Source organism: Alligator mississippiensis, chromosome 3 (assembly GCF_030867095.1).
Source record: "Alligator mississippiensis isolate rAllMis1 chromosome 3, rAllMis1, whole genome shotgun sequence".
NCBI lineage: Eukaryota > Metazoa > Chordata > Crocodylia > Alligatoridae > Alligator > Alligator mississippiensis.
Genome location: NC_081826.1, coordinates 252,104,266 through 252,119,734, shown reverse-complemented (window position 1 = coordinate 252,119,734; position 15,469 = coordinate 252,104,266). Strand labels below are relative to the sequence as shown.

At 40.0% G+C, this 15,469-nt stretch overlaps 1 protein-coding gene across 2 annotated transcripts in view; it reads left to right on the top strand.

Moving 5' to 3' along the window:
- The first annotated feature begins 815 nt into the window (after positions 1 to 815).
- ZNF366 (zinc finger protein 366) overlaps positions 816 to 15,469 on the top strand; it is a 52,353-nt gene continuing 37,699 nt past the window's right edge. For both annotated transcript variants that reach the window (XM_019482695.2, XM_006268812.4), the window contains exon 1: positions 816 to 980. The gene's annotated coding sequence lies outside the window, so the exon portion shown is untranslated. The remainder of the gene's footprint in view (positions 981 to 15,469) is intronic.

The following is a 15,469-nucleotide window of genomic DNA, read 5'->3' as shown; positions in this document are numbered from 1 at the left end:
CTATGGAAGAAAGATGATTTTCCATTGGTTGATTTGGGACTTTTGGTTTGGTAAATGTCAGCAGCCATTAAAAATTCAGTATGGGGCACAGGGGGCCAAATTATCACAAGTATAATTCTAACAAATTGGTCACTGGCTGAGACCAAAATATATTGATATACCTGGAAAAAATAAAACAAACTAGACCTAAAGCATGATAAATAGTCTTTGCCTTGACAAACCAAGGTGCCTTTTCATCTGTCTTTCATTTCTTACCTTATAAAACCAAACTAATGATTTGTTGTAACCACAAAAGCTTTCAAATTACCCTCAATGTGTAATTTTTGTCAAGTATGCAGTAAATTTAAATTTGCACTTCTTTTCCTCACACCAATGGAAGGTTTCTTCTTTTTTGTACCCATGTATGTATTTGTTTTGTTTTTACTGTGTCATATAAGAGTTCTCCTTGTTTGTAGCTAAGGATTAGGTTATCTGTGCTCTTTGGCTAACACAGTTCTGCACATGAGATATGGGCATCTAAGTTGTAGCCACTTCTTTTGGAACTTCATTCGTTTTGATGTCGTTGCATACAGTGAGCGATAAATTAATTCTTATGAAGCCAATACTGCAATTATAATATTTAAGGAATTCCTTTTGGTTTGGTTATATTTATTTTTCCAAACATTTTGTTTGAGAGAAAACGAGATTGCTATCTACTGTTTCCTTATTTTTTGCAGGAAAGCAAAGGGTTGTTGACTTCCTCTCCCCTCCCTTCCTTCCTTCTTTCTGAAGGTACTGTACTCATCTGAAAAAAGAGAACGAAATGATTGTTCCTGTTCTCTTTCTTAAGTTGTTTCAGACACTGTCCCTACTAGTTTTCAAAGTTTATTGCAATCTCCACACACGGGGGGAGAGAGAGAGAGTACAGAGAGTGAGAGCGATTGCCAGCAAGAGAGCAGGTAGGGAGTATAGGGCAGGGATCATTCCAGATTCAGCAACTGGTAAGTTATTCATGAAAGTATTTTTGCTTAATGCTTTAGAAGTTTAATATACACCTTTATATTCAGGAAAGTAATTTATCAAATACAGATTTTTCTTGTTAAAAAGATAATGATTGTGCACACTGGCATACAGTATATATTAAAACTTTGGATATCAATAGTCTGTTTTCTCGATACCACCATTAGTAGCATGAAGCTTAATCTAGGATATGTTTTCAATTAACTTGATGATATTTGCAATGTTAAATTGTATAACTCCTTGCTTATGAAGCTGGATAGGTGACTTCTTACCAGGAGTCTCTGTAGCTTATTATAGGCTTCATTCACTCTCTGTTGAAGTTTTGAGCAAGCTTCACTATGGCCATAGCAGAGGTAGAGATAGGTAAGTGGGTAATGTATGACTAGTGTGTTTTATGTATCACCTGCCATTAACATCCCAAGAATTAATTAAAATGGTAAATCAAGCTACTGAGCTTCAACCAGTGTGTCAGAAATGAGGATGAATTGGTTTTTTTTATAAACAGAACTGAATTATGTGCGAGTATATGTGTGTATATCTCAGCACTTGTGCAAATGTATATAGTCTGAAAACTGTGCCATTTGACTACTTAAGCAAATTCCAGTTTCATTTGAAAACCAAAGACTTAACATGACAAAGTATGTGACCAATACTAAGATTAATTACCAAGGCTCATGAAATGATAGACTAAAGTGCTGTGCATGCATTTACAACCCTTATCTACCACTGGCTTGTCAGCTACAGTTTCCGAGTATCAGATACAAGATATTTAATGTAAGCTAGCAAAGGTTTACTGCACAGCAAATACTGAAATTTAAGCATGCATTTTATTTGTTGTAAAGCAAGTGAACAGAAAGATCAGCAGAGACAACAAAGATTAGAATAGGTGATCAGATTTCTGTGAAAAAGCCCAATCATCTCCTAGGTTAATTCTTATTTGCAAGTGGAGACTTCCTGATCTTTCGTACCTTTTGTTGGATGTTTAAAATCTCAACAATGTTGTTCTAAATAGGGTGCGGGAACAGGGCATCCCAGAACTGATGTAGACAGTCAGCTTTGGCATCTAGTAGAGCCTCTGAAGTCTGTGGGTACTAGAAGTGACTGCCTTTTCTCAGGAGAGGCATATTTTGCCCTTCTGATTGAACAAACCGTTCAACAGATCCTTTCACCCTCCCTCTGCCTCCTTTCTATGAGTTTTTCCATTGCAGGTAGTGATTTACCCCAAATTACTAAGATCTCCCTTACCCCCCCCCGGCACATTTTAACATAGTGATAACAGGAGGAGTAACTGTTTACAGATATCAGTAGTGAAAAGCATCAGCTTTGTCTAGTTTGGTGCAATTATGAGCTTTATTTAGATCATATTTCTCCCACAAAGAGTTATGCCACTATTATAGAGACCTCTTTTCAAATGCACACATGAAATAGGTTGGGCATGTTTTTCATTTGGGAAATTGGTTCCCATTTAGCTGATCAATTGTCTGTTTTTCCTGACCAAGCGTGGATTTAAACAATCAAATGGGGATTTAAGCACCTATTTTGGCAACTGCATTTGAAGATTGGATCTTCACCTCTACATCAAACAGAGAAGCCACTTGCTTAATCAACAGGTTCTGTGGTTGTTAAAACAATAAATAAATCTCAAACTGCCAAATGACCATGAAAATAGCAAACACCTCTAAGTTCTGAACTAGTTGGATCCAGAAGTTTGTTTCAGCCTACAGTAAAGACAGGAGCCAACTACACAGTTTATATTACAAAGTTTGAAAAATTATAAAAAATCATGGATGTTTGAGGTCATTGTTTGGGTTCATGCTTCCAGGCCTTTCTTCAAGAGCTCTAGGAAAAAGGCAATTCTACAAGTCTAAATGAAAAAATAAAACCACCCTTCCCCAAGCATAATTTATATTTGTAGTAATTAGTCAAAAGTAATATTATGCTATTTTAAAACTCACTTCCTCATTAATATTCTATTAAAATAGCCCTGCAGTGTAATACTGCATAATTGAATTGTAACTGGAAAGTGGAAGCTTTGCATTTATTCTTGGATTTCACCTTTCAGTTTCATTTTTGTTTGATGCAGTATTTCAGTTTTGGTCACTTGCAGCTTTTTTTGTACATTTTTATTCTAAGCACATGACAGTAGCATTTTATATAAAGACAAATTTATAAAACAGGTGCACTTCTATTTGAGAGTTCAGGAAAGGGAGATTTTTGGTTGATATGTTCTTAGCTCACATTGAGAGAGAGTAACAGGCAGAGAAGCATCCCTTATGAAAACAAAAAACTTTGTACAGAATAGTAACTGGTTTATGGCAAAAAGTTGAACGTTTGTGAAATGTGGTTTTAGTGATTCATTTCTATACATCATTAAAAAAGAAATTGTTTTCATGGAAGCAATGACAGATATTTTTTTAACATGCTTAAAAACTTGTTTTTTAATAAAGATACTAGTAACTTTTGAGAATTGTTAAAGTTGAACCATTTCATTTTAAATAATGAAAAAGTCATCTTGAAAAGTACTTCAATAAAAAATGACAATATGTTCTCATGGTAGATATACATATAAGTGAACCCAATCCCACAGCCCTTAATTTCTGTGGGCCCATGGAAGTCCAAGGACAAAGAACTTAATCAAAAACCCATCAATGTCAATCGGTATCTTTCTGTAAATTTCAGTAGGCCTTCTTTTGGGAGGCAAGAACTGTGGACTTAGGGGTAGATTCTCTGCTAACATAAATTCATGTCAATCTGTGTGTTACCAATGGCAGCGCATAGATTTTCATCACTAGAGGAACCTGTTCTCTGGCACTACATGTTTAAAACACAATATTTCTTCTCACATTTTAGCATCTATTTTATGGTTTTTCAGCAGTAGGAGAATTCAGTCATTTAATTATCTGGTATTTTACACAGAAATCTAGAAGAATCTCAACCTAGTGCTTATAATGTAGATATACAAAGTGCCTAGAGCACTGGAGGACACATATCCAGAAGAGATATGCATTGGTGTGCCAGCATGATGCACGTGTGCGCTGGCAGACATTGAGGCTTGGTCTATTTGTGAGGTAGAATTATGATGGAAGAAAAATTGATGGTAGGTTCAAACCAACAGCTCAAAACAAAACAAACTTACAGCATAGATAACCAATCATAGAACATTCATCACTGTGGCTCTGATATAGTAAAGACACCTGTATGAGTGGACCATTTCAGAAATGCAGTAAGTGCTATATACAGCCAGAAAGTAGTTGAAAGAATTAATTAGTATTTAATCAACAGAACTTCGACACATTTATTTCCTGAAAGCCATATTTTCTCCTAAGCATCTTCTTGGAAAATATTGTTAAACCAAATTAACTGTTAAACCTTTTTAAAAAAATAGTTTTTCCAGTCCCGCTCCCCATTCCAAGGGAGCTACTGAATAGGGTGAAAGAGCAGGTCGGGTCAGAGAAAAGAGTATTAGCCAGAAAAATAAACTAAAGCTTTTAAATAAAGGAAGGATTTGCAAAGAAGTTAGCGGGGGAAAGCAAACACTGGGAAAGCCAGATACCACCCTTCTGTTCTTGTAGAAATAGTTGACAGTGCTAAAACTAAGCTTAAGCTAGTAGTTACAATGCTGGTAAAGTTGCAATGGTATATTTTAAGAGTGATATTGAGTGAAAGGGTTAACAATGTTTGCCCAATCAAGAGACTGGACTAAAGGAACATTCAGCAGTTATCTATGATAACTATTGTACTACACACAGGATGTCTGACTTGCTTGTGTATCCATTTGGCAGGGATATTGTCTTGCGTATAAAATTCTAATGATTCTAGGAAATAATCCTATCTTTTTGGAAAATGTGTTTAACATTTTTGTTTAATGATCAGCTATCTTAAAGCTATGCACCAGAGTCTGCACTACCCTGGTTTGGTTAGTCAGAAAAACATGTCTCTTATAAACTGATGACTATAAGGGTGCTGCAGTGGGGATTCTGTGAAATGAAACAATTGCACTAAAACTGGTCATGTATTAAAAGAAAATATTTGAGATATTTCTGAATTTTTTTTGAAAATGTATAAATATTGCCCTGTTTGGTGATGCACACTCTCTTTATTGATTTATTCCCCATTTCTTTTTCATAGTTTGGAGACTTATATTACCAGTGGCACTCAGGGATTCGAACTGGGCAGGAACAAAATTATTTTCTTTCCCAGCTGCATCAAGCAGAGCAAATACTTTTTGGTCCCCCTTTTTAGATTTAATTAGGTGAAAGCAAAAACAGTTTAAACAATTTAAGGAATTTAAAAAATAAATTCCAGTTTAAAAGAAATGGGAGGGGGGAATGTTTCACTGACTGGAAAGCAAACTTACCTGCCCTCCTATGGATTTTTGCAAATGGATTAAAACTGAAAATATCCCAATTCCAGTGGCCTATTGAAATTGGGAATGTAAGGTGTCATTTCATATGCACAGGATTCCAGAAGCCAGAAAAAGAAGCTTTTGAAGATTCCTGCTCTAAAATTATGAGAGATACAAGGCAAAATCAGTTAAGAAGTCTGGGGAAAGCCTCACTTCTCAGTGAACAGAAAAATCCACAATCCACTTTTCTATAATTGGTTAGGAAGAAGTGTGATTGATTTGAAATTTGTAGCTCTACTTCAACAGAACTGCATTGCTTTGTTGGTGGTGGGTGCTATCACCATTATTATTATTATTATTAGGTAATGCTGTACTAAAAGGAGAATGCTAGCATCTATCAATAAGATACTAAGGACCTGATCTTTGGGGCTAGGGACAGAAATTACACATAAACCAGTATAAGTGATCAGAAACCGGTTCAAATATGAACATAGCACAAGTTCAGTTCACATAAACCACTTTCAAAATGGCCAAAACATATTTAAGATAAACATGGATGGCTGCAGTATCAGACTTAACTGATTTAGGTTAAACTGGTTTATTGAACTTCTGTTGCAGATCCTCTCCAGATTCAAGTTAACTCACAGTTCCCAGTATCCCAGGATGCTTTGCACCAACCCTGCAAATCTCCTTTCACAGGGTGGGTGGGCTTTGAGCACTTTGAGCTGGGGCAGAGTAGGCCCAGGCTGACAGCCGGCTTGTGGGGTCAGCCACATGGCTTCACAGTTTCCACACTAATTCTCCAGCCAGCCCCTCTGCTACCTGATGCTGCCACCCGGACCCCGGGGCTGACCCCCTGAGCCTGCTGCCAGCCCAGGGCTGCTCCTCCCCAGCTCAAATTGCTGTGGTCTCAGGTTCATCTGTAGATGCTGCAAATGAAGTCAGAGTTTATTGCTGCACCATAATAGCATAATGAAAATAATATACACAGTTGGAAAGGAATTTAGATTTATGTCCTCCTTTTGGAGGGGTACAATTTCCTTTGTTTCTAATGAGCAAAGTAATTTGTTAGAGCAAGCTATCGAGGCCTCAGGCTCACAAAGGTTCATGAGTAGAGATTTCAGCAACTGTGCAGAGTCAAAGCAGGATTCATGTCTTAATGTAAATATTGTGGAAAACTATAGTGAAGTCACTGAATGGGGATGAACTGACAATAGTACATTCCTAAGTTTAACAGGAATTAGAAGTGCTCATCTCATGGAAAAATATTCACAGATGTGAAGGAAAAAAGTGTTCTGCAGTAGTACAATTTATGCTTTAAAAATATGGGGAACCACAGAACCATGTAAAGTTTACAACCAATTTCCTTGCTTAATAATGAACTCAAAAAACTTGTTCCTATTACCAGAAGTAGTACAGATTGGAAGGCAGTAGGTGCATCTACATGTTCATTAATGAGCTGTGGCTACCGTGCATTAAATTTAGTACTTACGTACAGTATCATAGCAAGGGGCATGCAAGTGGGGTGACCGCCCTGGGCGCCAAAGTGAAAGGGCACCAACAGGCACTGCCCAGCCAGGTTGGGTGCAGGATAGAGCCACGAGTGGCTTGTTTGTGGGTGTGTGGGGACAAGGGGAGGCCAACTCTCACCACTGCGTGTGCTCCTGGGCAAGCATGTGGGGCATGTACCCCGTGATCTGTGTGCAGGGTGAGGGCGGGCTGACACTGTGGGCTTTGCCTTGGGCACCAAACTTCCTTGTCGCACTGCTTGTATAATCAAGTACTAAATAAATGTGCAGTAACTGGAGTTACTGTGCAGTAGCACCAGAGAATGCCTTTTAAGTGATGCTACTGTTCAGTAGCCTAATAAAACTGCATAGTAGCATATAAGTACTGTTTGTGCTGTGACACATTACTGCACACTATTATTAGGTTACTGTGCTGTTAGTGTCTCGTCTAGATGAGCCCAGTTTCACCTGAATGCTGGCTTTGGGGAATGTCAATGGAAACAGAACAAGACTTCTATCTCCGCACATATAGAGCTCCCACACTTTGTTGCAGGAGATGCAAGATGTCCCTCAACCTACATTTAGGCCACAAGTCAAAAAAATGTAATTGAATGGGAGTCAAAAAAATGCAATTGAATGGGGCCTATTACCTTTGTTAAGTCACCAATTCATTGTCTTTTCTTCTCATGGCATAAAGCTTTCTGCAGCCAGATTGGAACATGATAATCTAGCCCAGAAGAATGACATAGTTTTCACCCATGATCAATGACAGGCATCCTGTGAGAGCATCAGGATCCAAGATGACTTTAAATGAGGAACTTCACTATCTCATCCACCACTGACAAAAAGAGGCGTAACATATTTAATCCAACAGGAAAGAGGAGAGAACATGCTCTTATTAGTAAAAATTCACACAAATTAGTTTGACCATTTGTCTTGGGGTTTCACACTGCCCCAAATCATTCTAGACTCTAAATGCTTTCCACCATCTCCAGCAATAATGAAGGATATTTCATGAAACCTCTGACAATTGCCCCTTTTCAGGGTAAAAACTCTGAATGACTGTTTATTAGTTTTATTTACTGTTTTAAGATCAATTCATTTTAGAAGTTGGCTGTTTGCCAGCTTTGTGGATGCGTGTCCGTGTAGTAGGAATTTAGTTGCTTGAGCATTATTCTTTTGACAGAAAAGACTTGTTTAAAAAACTAGTCCTCTGGGATTACTGATGGCTAAAATGATTGATAATGGCCTAAAAATGTTATTGGAGCTGTTTGAAAATACTTTCTAAATGCTGATGAAGTTTCAATTTAAAAGGATGCAATTATAAAGATTTTTTTTGGTAAAAATTACTTTTCTTTTTTTTTTTTTTACCAGATAAAACAATTGAATATCATCATATTCATGATGCTAGGTTACAAATGAACTGCAGTTTCCATTCTGTGCTTCATTTTTCAATAGACGTGCCATTTTAAATTGCATTGGGTTAAAACTTAGTCTTTTGTGTATTCCCCTCCACCTAAATTGATTTAAAATCATTTATTTTTAAAGCAAAACTTGGTGTCAATATCAAGTTGTTTTTCAGGTGTTGCTGCTAAGAATGGCTTGTTCTTAAATCCTTCATTTTTGCTGTCACTGAAGTTAGTAAAATAATAAAGTAATAAATAAAATAATAACACAGGACATATTTTGGTAGATCACGAGGAAATACTGGCTTCACCTACTACTCAACTAATTATAAGGTTCAACTTTGGCACTACAGGGTAAGGGAAAAGCCAGAGAGGAAGTTATCTTAAATTACTTCCTTGAAGGTTTTTGGCTTGATCAGTCAGAAACACTTTTTTTTTCATTAGGGCTAGAGTACTGTGAAGTGAACCCTGCTCCTTCCACAAAAATCAGCCGTTCCTTTGGACCTCATATGTATGAGATAAGAATCTAAAAAGTATAAGTTCTTTTTTTCTGAATTTTTCATTCAAATAAGAATAATTATTTGCTTTTCATCACTTATAGGCTTATTTATTATGCCTTATCAAAGAAGAAATGCCAAAGCATACAAGAAAGGCCACCCTGGAATGAAAGTTATATGACTGCAATTTGCTCATCACATCCCTTGTAGTCACATATTTGCCCTAGGGTTCAGTAGAGTACATAGGAGAGGACAAGAAGAGCAACAAGTTAAGAGGGGCATCAAAATGGCCCCCTATCCCATGGAGTCCATGCCCCAGCAGCATTGCTGGGCTAGGGACTCCAGAACAGTTCCTGGCTGCTGTTGCTTTTATGAGCCACAGAGCTGGGATGGGCAGAGCACGCACAGCAACAACTCAGCAGGGACTGTTTAGAAGTTCCTGGCTGGGTAAGGTTACTGCCCCCCCCCCCGCCCCTCACAACTTTTGCACCTGTGCCCTCCCTCATCCCTGCTCTCAAAACCTGTTCCACAACCATGCCCGGCTCCACCCCTAGGGCGCCCTCCTATCTCACCTGCCACACCTTCAAGGAAATATAAATAAATAGGGAGGCTGCCCACAGACCTTCATGTAGCTCTGGTCCCACTGACTCCCACTGACTCCCTGGCACCCTACTAGTCCTCACTGATCCCTACTAGTCCTCACTGATCCCAGGCCCCTGGCTGGGCCTCTGTAGCTAAGTGCCTAGCTCCAAATCCTTCCCTTTATCACGCCCCATGCCTCGCAGGTGTTACAGGTATGTTGTCCCTCTTTTGAGGCTTTGGCCTCCTTGGCCTCTGCCCCTTTAATCTAGCTAGGCCTTCTAGCCTAGGCCCGCTGAATTAGACCTGGCTTTGAGGCACTAGCTTCATTTGTCCCTTCTGTCACTGGGCCCTGGCCCCTGTATACTGAGCCCCTGGCTCCTGTGTGGCTACACCCTCCCTGGCACCAGGCCCCTGCCCCCTGTGCTTTAGCTTGCCCCCGGTAGGGTTCAAGGCAATCGAATGTCCCCTGGGTACCAATGAGGCCTCCTTACCTCCCCTTCCAGCCTCATCCCAAACCACCAGTAGCACACAACATAAACACAAGTCCCTGGGCTATAACATAACTCACACTGGAAGTTGCCTCCTGCTCCTTTAAAGAGTATAGGCCTTCACTCACTATTACAGCATCCTGGGCTCCACTGTTCCTGCAGGCAGTTGCAGCAGGCAGCCAAGCATCCCTGAGGGTTCTCCTGGGCAGAACCTCCTTCCTCTTCCAGCTGCCAGGGAGAGAAACCCCTGTTATGAGTCAGCCTCAGCCTCAGCCTTAGGCCTATGAACTCCCAGGGTCCTGCCTACATCTGGTCAGCAAACCGCCAGCAGGTGCCTGCCAATTGCTCCATTAACCTGTTGCTCTGGTGACCTGCAACTGCAGTGTCCTGCCTAGCCTGCAGTACTCCCTGGCTGGGCTGCTTCTTCCCTTAAAGAAACAAAGAGCCCCAGGCTTTCTGTTACATACGCATCCGACCCAAAGCAGCTGAGCCCTCACAGTTCTTCAACACTTACACAGTTGTCAAACTGAATTGTCAAAGGACTTCAACGTTTGTCACTATTATATCAGTTAACCCAAAAGAAATTATGTAGGAGTCTTTGTCATGGTTTCTCTAGCTGCCAGATGGGTCTTCTCTGTCCCATCCAAGTCTCATATCCATACACCAAAGTCACTAATATCACTGCCTTGCAGACCTTCAGCTTGGCACACAGTTGAATCCCCTCTACCTCCACACTTGCTTACTGAGCTTGCAAAAGTCCACACTAACAGATAAAAGAGCTCATCTTCCCATTAATACTGGTACAACCATTCATGAATGACAGGTAGTGCATTTCTGCCTGTGTTTATAGAAGACTTGACATAACTTTTTCCAGGACTTTGTTGGTATATGACCTTTGTTTCCCTCAAGTTTCTGGTTTGCCTGAAGCTGGCTTCAGAGAAAACTAATTGTTTCACCAATAACTGGTATTTGTCCTCAGATGTCACCAATGCACAAATCACCAGCATGCAGGAGTGTTGCTGGATGGTTTAGTCATGTTAGGCCTTACCTGCAGTCTAGAGAAGCCAAGTAATTTTGCAGTGATGCTGAATGTACTTCTTCACTCATCTGGATGTGAGTGGGCACCTCTCCCAGTACACAGAATCATAGAATCATAGAAACACAGACCCAGAAGGGACCTGTAAAATCATCAAGTCCAGACCCCTGCCGTGAGCAGGAAGTTACTGGGCTCAGATGAACTTGATAAGGTGCCTGTCCAGCCTCACCTTGAACACCTCCAAGGAGAGTGACTGCACCATGTCTGCTGGGAGTGTTTTCCAGATTCTGGTGACCCTTACAGAGAAAAAGGTTCTCCTTATGTCCATCCTGAATTTGCCCTCTACTAGTTTATGCCCATTGGTCCTCATCCTCCCTCGAGGTGCCCTCCTGAAGAGTTGCTCTCCTAGTTCTTGATGTTCCCCCCGATGCACTTGTAGGCAGCTATCAAGTCACTTCTCAGCCTTTTCTTTCTCAGACTGAACAGGCCCAGTTCCTGCAGTCTTTCCTTATAGGGCCTACCCTCCATGCCCTTAAGCATATGGGTGGCCCTTCTTTTTACCCTCTCGAGTTTATCCACATCCTTCTTGAAGTGTAGTGCCCAGAACTGGGCACAGTACTCTAGCTGAGGCCTCACCAAGGCCAAATAGAGAGGGAGGAGTACCGCCCTGGATCTATTGGCCACACATCGGCTGATGCACACCAGAGTTTTATTTGCCCTTCTGGCAACCTCATCGCACTGTTGGCTCATGTTCATCTTACAGTCAATCGTGACCTCCAGGTCTCGTTCAGATGCTGTGCCAGCCAGTGTACCACCACCCATTGTATAGTTGTGGTGAGAGTTCTTCCTACCCAGGGGGAGGACCTTGCACTTCTTCCTGTTAAACCTCATCTAATTTTGTTCCACCCATAAATCCAGTCTGTCAAGGCCATCCTGTATCTTTGCCCTATCCTCTCGTGCCCTATCCTCTGGCGCCATATCTTTGCCCTATCCTTACAGATACACAAACTAGAGTTGACAGGATGCATTCTTGTTTCACTCCATTCATGATGAAAAGTTTGCACAGGCCACAGTCAATCCCAATTTGCTATGTGTGCCCTCATGGAACTGTGTAAGCAAAGTTAGACTCGAGCAGAGCTAGAATTTGTCAGCCCCAGCCAGGAGAGATTTCCAAATACATTATTGCACTCTTACTTCTCACTTTTGCCCTGGTAGATTTTAAGAATGCTCAGATCCTAAAGGACCTTTTCTGCCTTATTTGACAGAAGAACTGTAACCTCTCCTGATGTCGTGATCTTGCACCTTTGTACACAAATTATAAGTTAAACCAGGATTTAAGAGTGGACAAACATGCATCTGTCTTCGAGTAACCTTTCCATTTGGTCCAGGTGCAAACATTACACTTTTACTGGTATAAGTGATCAGAAACCAGTCTATACCTATAACAGAACAGAAGTTTGGCAAACATGGACTGGCTTAAAAATAGTGGAACTCAGTCTAAGATTTGTACCCTGCCACCAAAGGGCAAATGTGTGTTGTGTTCACTATCAATCTAAACGACTCTGCTTACAGAAAGCTGCATAATTTAGATTGATTCTGTCTCAGGCTTTTTGAATACCTGTACCTAGCCTTGGTGGTTGAGACCAGGTAAAAGTAAACAGCTACGATGGGTAAGCTGTGGCCATACAATATGTATACCAACTTGTATTAGTGTGGTTTAACCCCTGATTTTTTTCCAGAGTAATTCTAAACTGTACTGAGTATATTGGGCTGTACTGAGTGGGACTCTATATTGCATGTTCTGCTCCTTAATTATAACACTCATGAATATCCAGGAACTCATTTCCAATTTATTTCTTGGCCTCTCCATGTAACACAGTCAAAAAAGCATTAATGGACTATAAAGGAACTGATCAGAGACCACCATGTCATTAGATAGGCAGTACTGAATCTATTTGAGGGTAATTATTGAGTCACTACTGACTGATGATGGCTTAAAGCTAGAAATGCAAATTAACAGTGATTAAATCTCATCCAAGCAGTTTCTGCAACAGTAAACTCTTTTCAGGGTCCCCTACCACCACTCCGCTTCATCTTTTAGTTTCATCACCACCTCTTGCATCTTTTTAACAGCATGCTCAAATGCTGTACCTCTGACTGAAATGTAGGCAAATAAAAGCATCAAAGACACCATTGGCTCTCAGAATAATAGTTAACACAGAACATTTAAATCACTTCTCAGGGAAATAAAGCTTCCTAATTTTAAAAACAGTAGGACAGTGGAAGAAGTTGCCTAGGGAAGTCGTGCAATCACCTTCTGGGTACATATTTGACATGGATAACTTAGGAGCAGTGAATTTTGCATCTGCAATGGGACCAAATAAGTCCCTTCCAACTCTATGAAAACAAGAGTGGATACACTAAATGTTGAGACTTTACATCCCATATTTTTATGTGATCATCCTTTCCAACTAATTATTTTCAGCACAGCATTTTAAGGTCTAACTTGAACTTGGGGAGACTTGTGATCTGTATGGAAAAAACATACCAAAATATGTCCATGTACTGCACTACTGCCTACAAAACATGCAACTACATAATGACTTTTCTGTGTGCAGCTAGTTATCTACTTTGTGCACAGTCAGCATAATTGCCCAGGCAGCTATAGGTGCTTGTGCATTGCTACTTTGCAAAAGTTGGCTGTAACTGTTTTTGTGGGGCATTTTCCTGGGAGGCTAGATGGCAATGCAGTTAGATGAAGTATAGGAGTTGGATTAAGAGAGCTAAATTCTGTTCTTTGTTCTGTCATACACCTACAATATCCTCAGATGTAATGCACTACTTAAGTGCTAGGTTGTGTCTGAATTGCTCCTATCTGGAGTTTGGTCACCTGTATCCACTTAGGATCCAGAACCTGAAATATTCTCAAGATTTTATGGCAATGGTAGCCTTCGCACTACACTATACAGATAATGATTAGAGCATTAGCTCCCAGACTAGGAGACCAGACTAATCACAGGATTAGGCACTAAGTAGGAGCTTTTGGAGTCACAATTTTGGACTTTTAAACTTTACCTAAATCCTGGTTTACGCAGTTAAGTCTTTTTTGGTGGCCCAACACTTAGCTGTTCACTAGATCAGATCTAGAGTCAACAATATTCTAGTTATTTAAAGCTATGAGAAGACCCAGTAAGAATATAACTACCCAGATCAGAATTTGGCCAGTACAACAAGTAACACTCCAGTTCTTATAAAGTCAGTGGGATCTTTAACAATCGCAATTTTCATTTGAAACTGAACTGAGTTTTCATAATTGTAAGAGTGCATAAGGAAAGCTATTTATGCTGTATAAGTGATCAGGGATGCATGATTTGTGAACTAACGTTTAGGAACTGAGAACTGAAAGACATTAGTGGTGGACAGATTATCAGTACTATTGTCAGTTTCTAAACCTGAATGAGGCCCTCTTGTTTCAGTTCATCTTAGATCCACCAGTCTTACTGGAAGGTTTGACTCCTAAGGTTTCAGTATCTTTGAATTTCATTTTGAGTTCCATAACTGAACAAATTCAAAGCCAAAACAAAAAGTGAGATCCTGGCTTTGTTGAAGTCAGTGGTAAAACTCCCAATGACTTCAGTAGGATCAGGATTTCATCTGATTCTGAATCATTTTGGAGATTTCATATGGAAGCTCATCAAAATTACCAGCGCTCTGTCTAGAGTGGTTCCCCTTCTCTTCAGCTGACTTCCCCCCCCCACACATTCATTTTACCTGGTGCTCCATGGGAGGTACCTGAAGCATTCAGGGATTTCATGGGCCTCTAGTCCATGAAAGACATTTCTAAAGACTCATGATTAGGAGACAAACCCAATGGCCAGCTTCAATATTGAAGTGAGGAAGGAGGTAGCTATAAACTCTTATCTGGGTAGAGTCGAGGATACCTGGCTACTCTCCTAGCTCTAAAAGAAAACAGAAGCAGAAGAGGAACTACAGTGGGAAGGAATGATCCCAGCCAGTATAATTCCTCTTTTGAAGGGCAGTGAATGGGAGTGAAAAGGTTCAGTCTCATAAAAAAGCTGCAAAGTAGGATTGTCTTACAGATTTAGCTTTTTTACTCTGGAGGTATTTCAGGATCCCACTAATCACCAAAAAATCAGTATGGTACACCTATTGAGAAACTTTTGCAAATTGATTTTCATACACACAGCATTTAACTGTTGTGTTTGATAAGTGATATGTTTGTGTCCAGAGTCTTCCATTGCTCTCAACTGTTGGATGTTAATATGGTTCCAATTTTTACATGAGAGCTCTTACAATTCTCCATTTAAGATATTTAAGAAAAGTATCCTGTCAGATATCACATCATAACTTGATGTCCTAATACCAGATCCTGTCCTCATACTTACACCCATGCTCTCCACTGAATTTAGTGGGGTAATATGGGTGAAACTGAGGGCAAAGTGTGTTTCACCATATAGTAGAGATTATGAAGATTTTTTTTTAATATTTTCATGCACACTAGATATAATATAAAGCTCCATGTATTAAAAGGGTAATGTTCTTAAATTAATTTTAACAATAAAAGCTAAGAATTGACAGATCCCACAC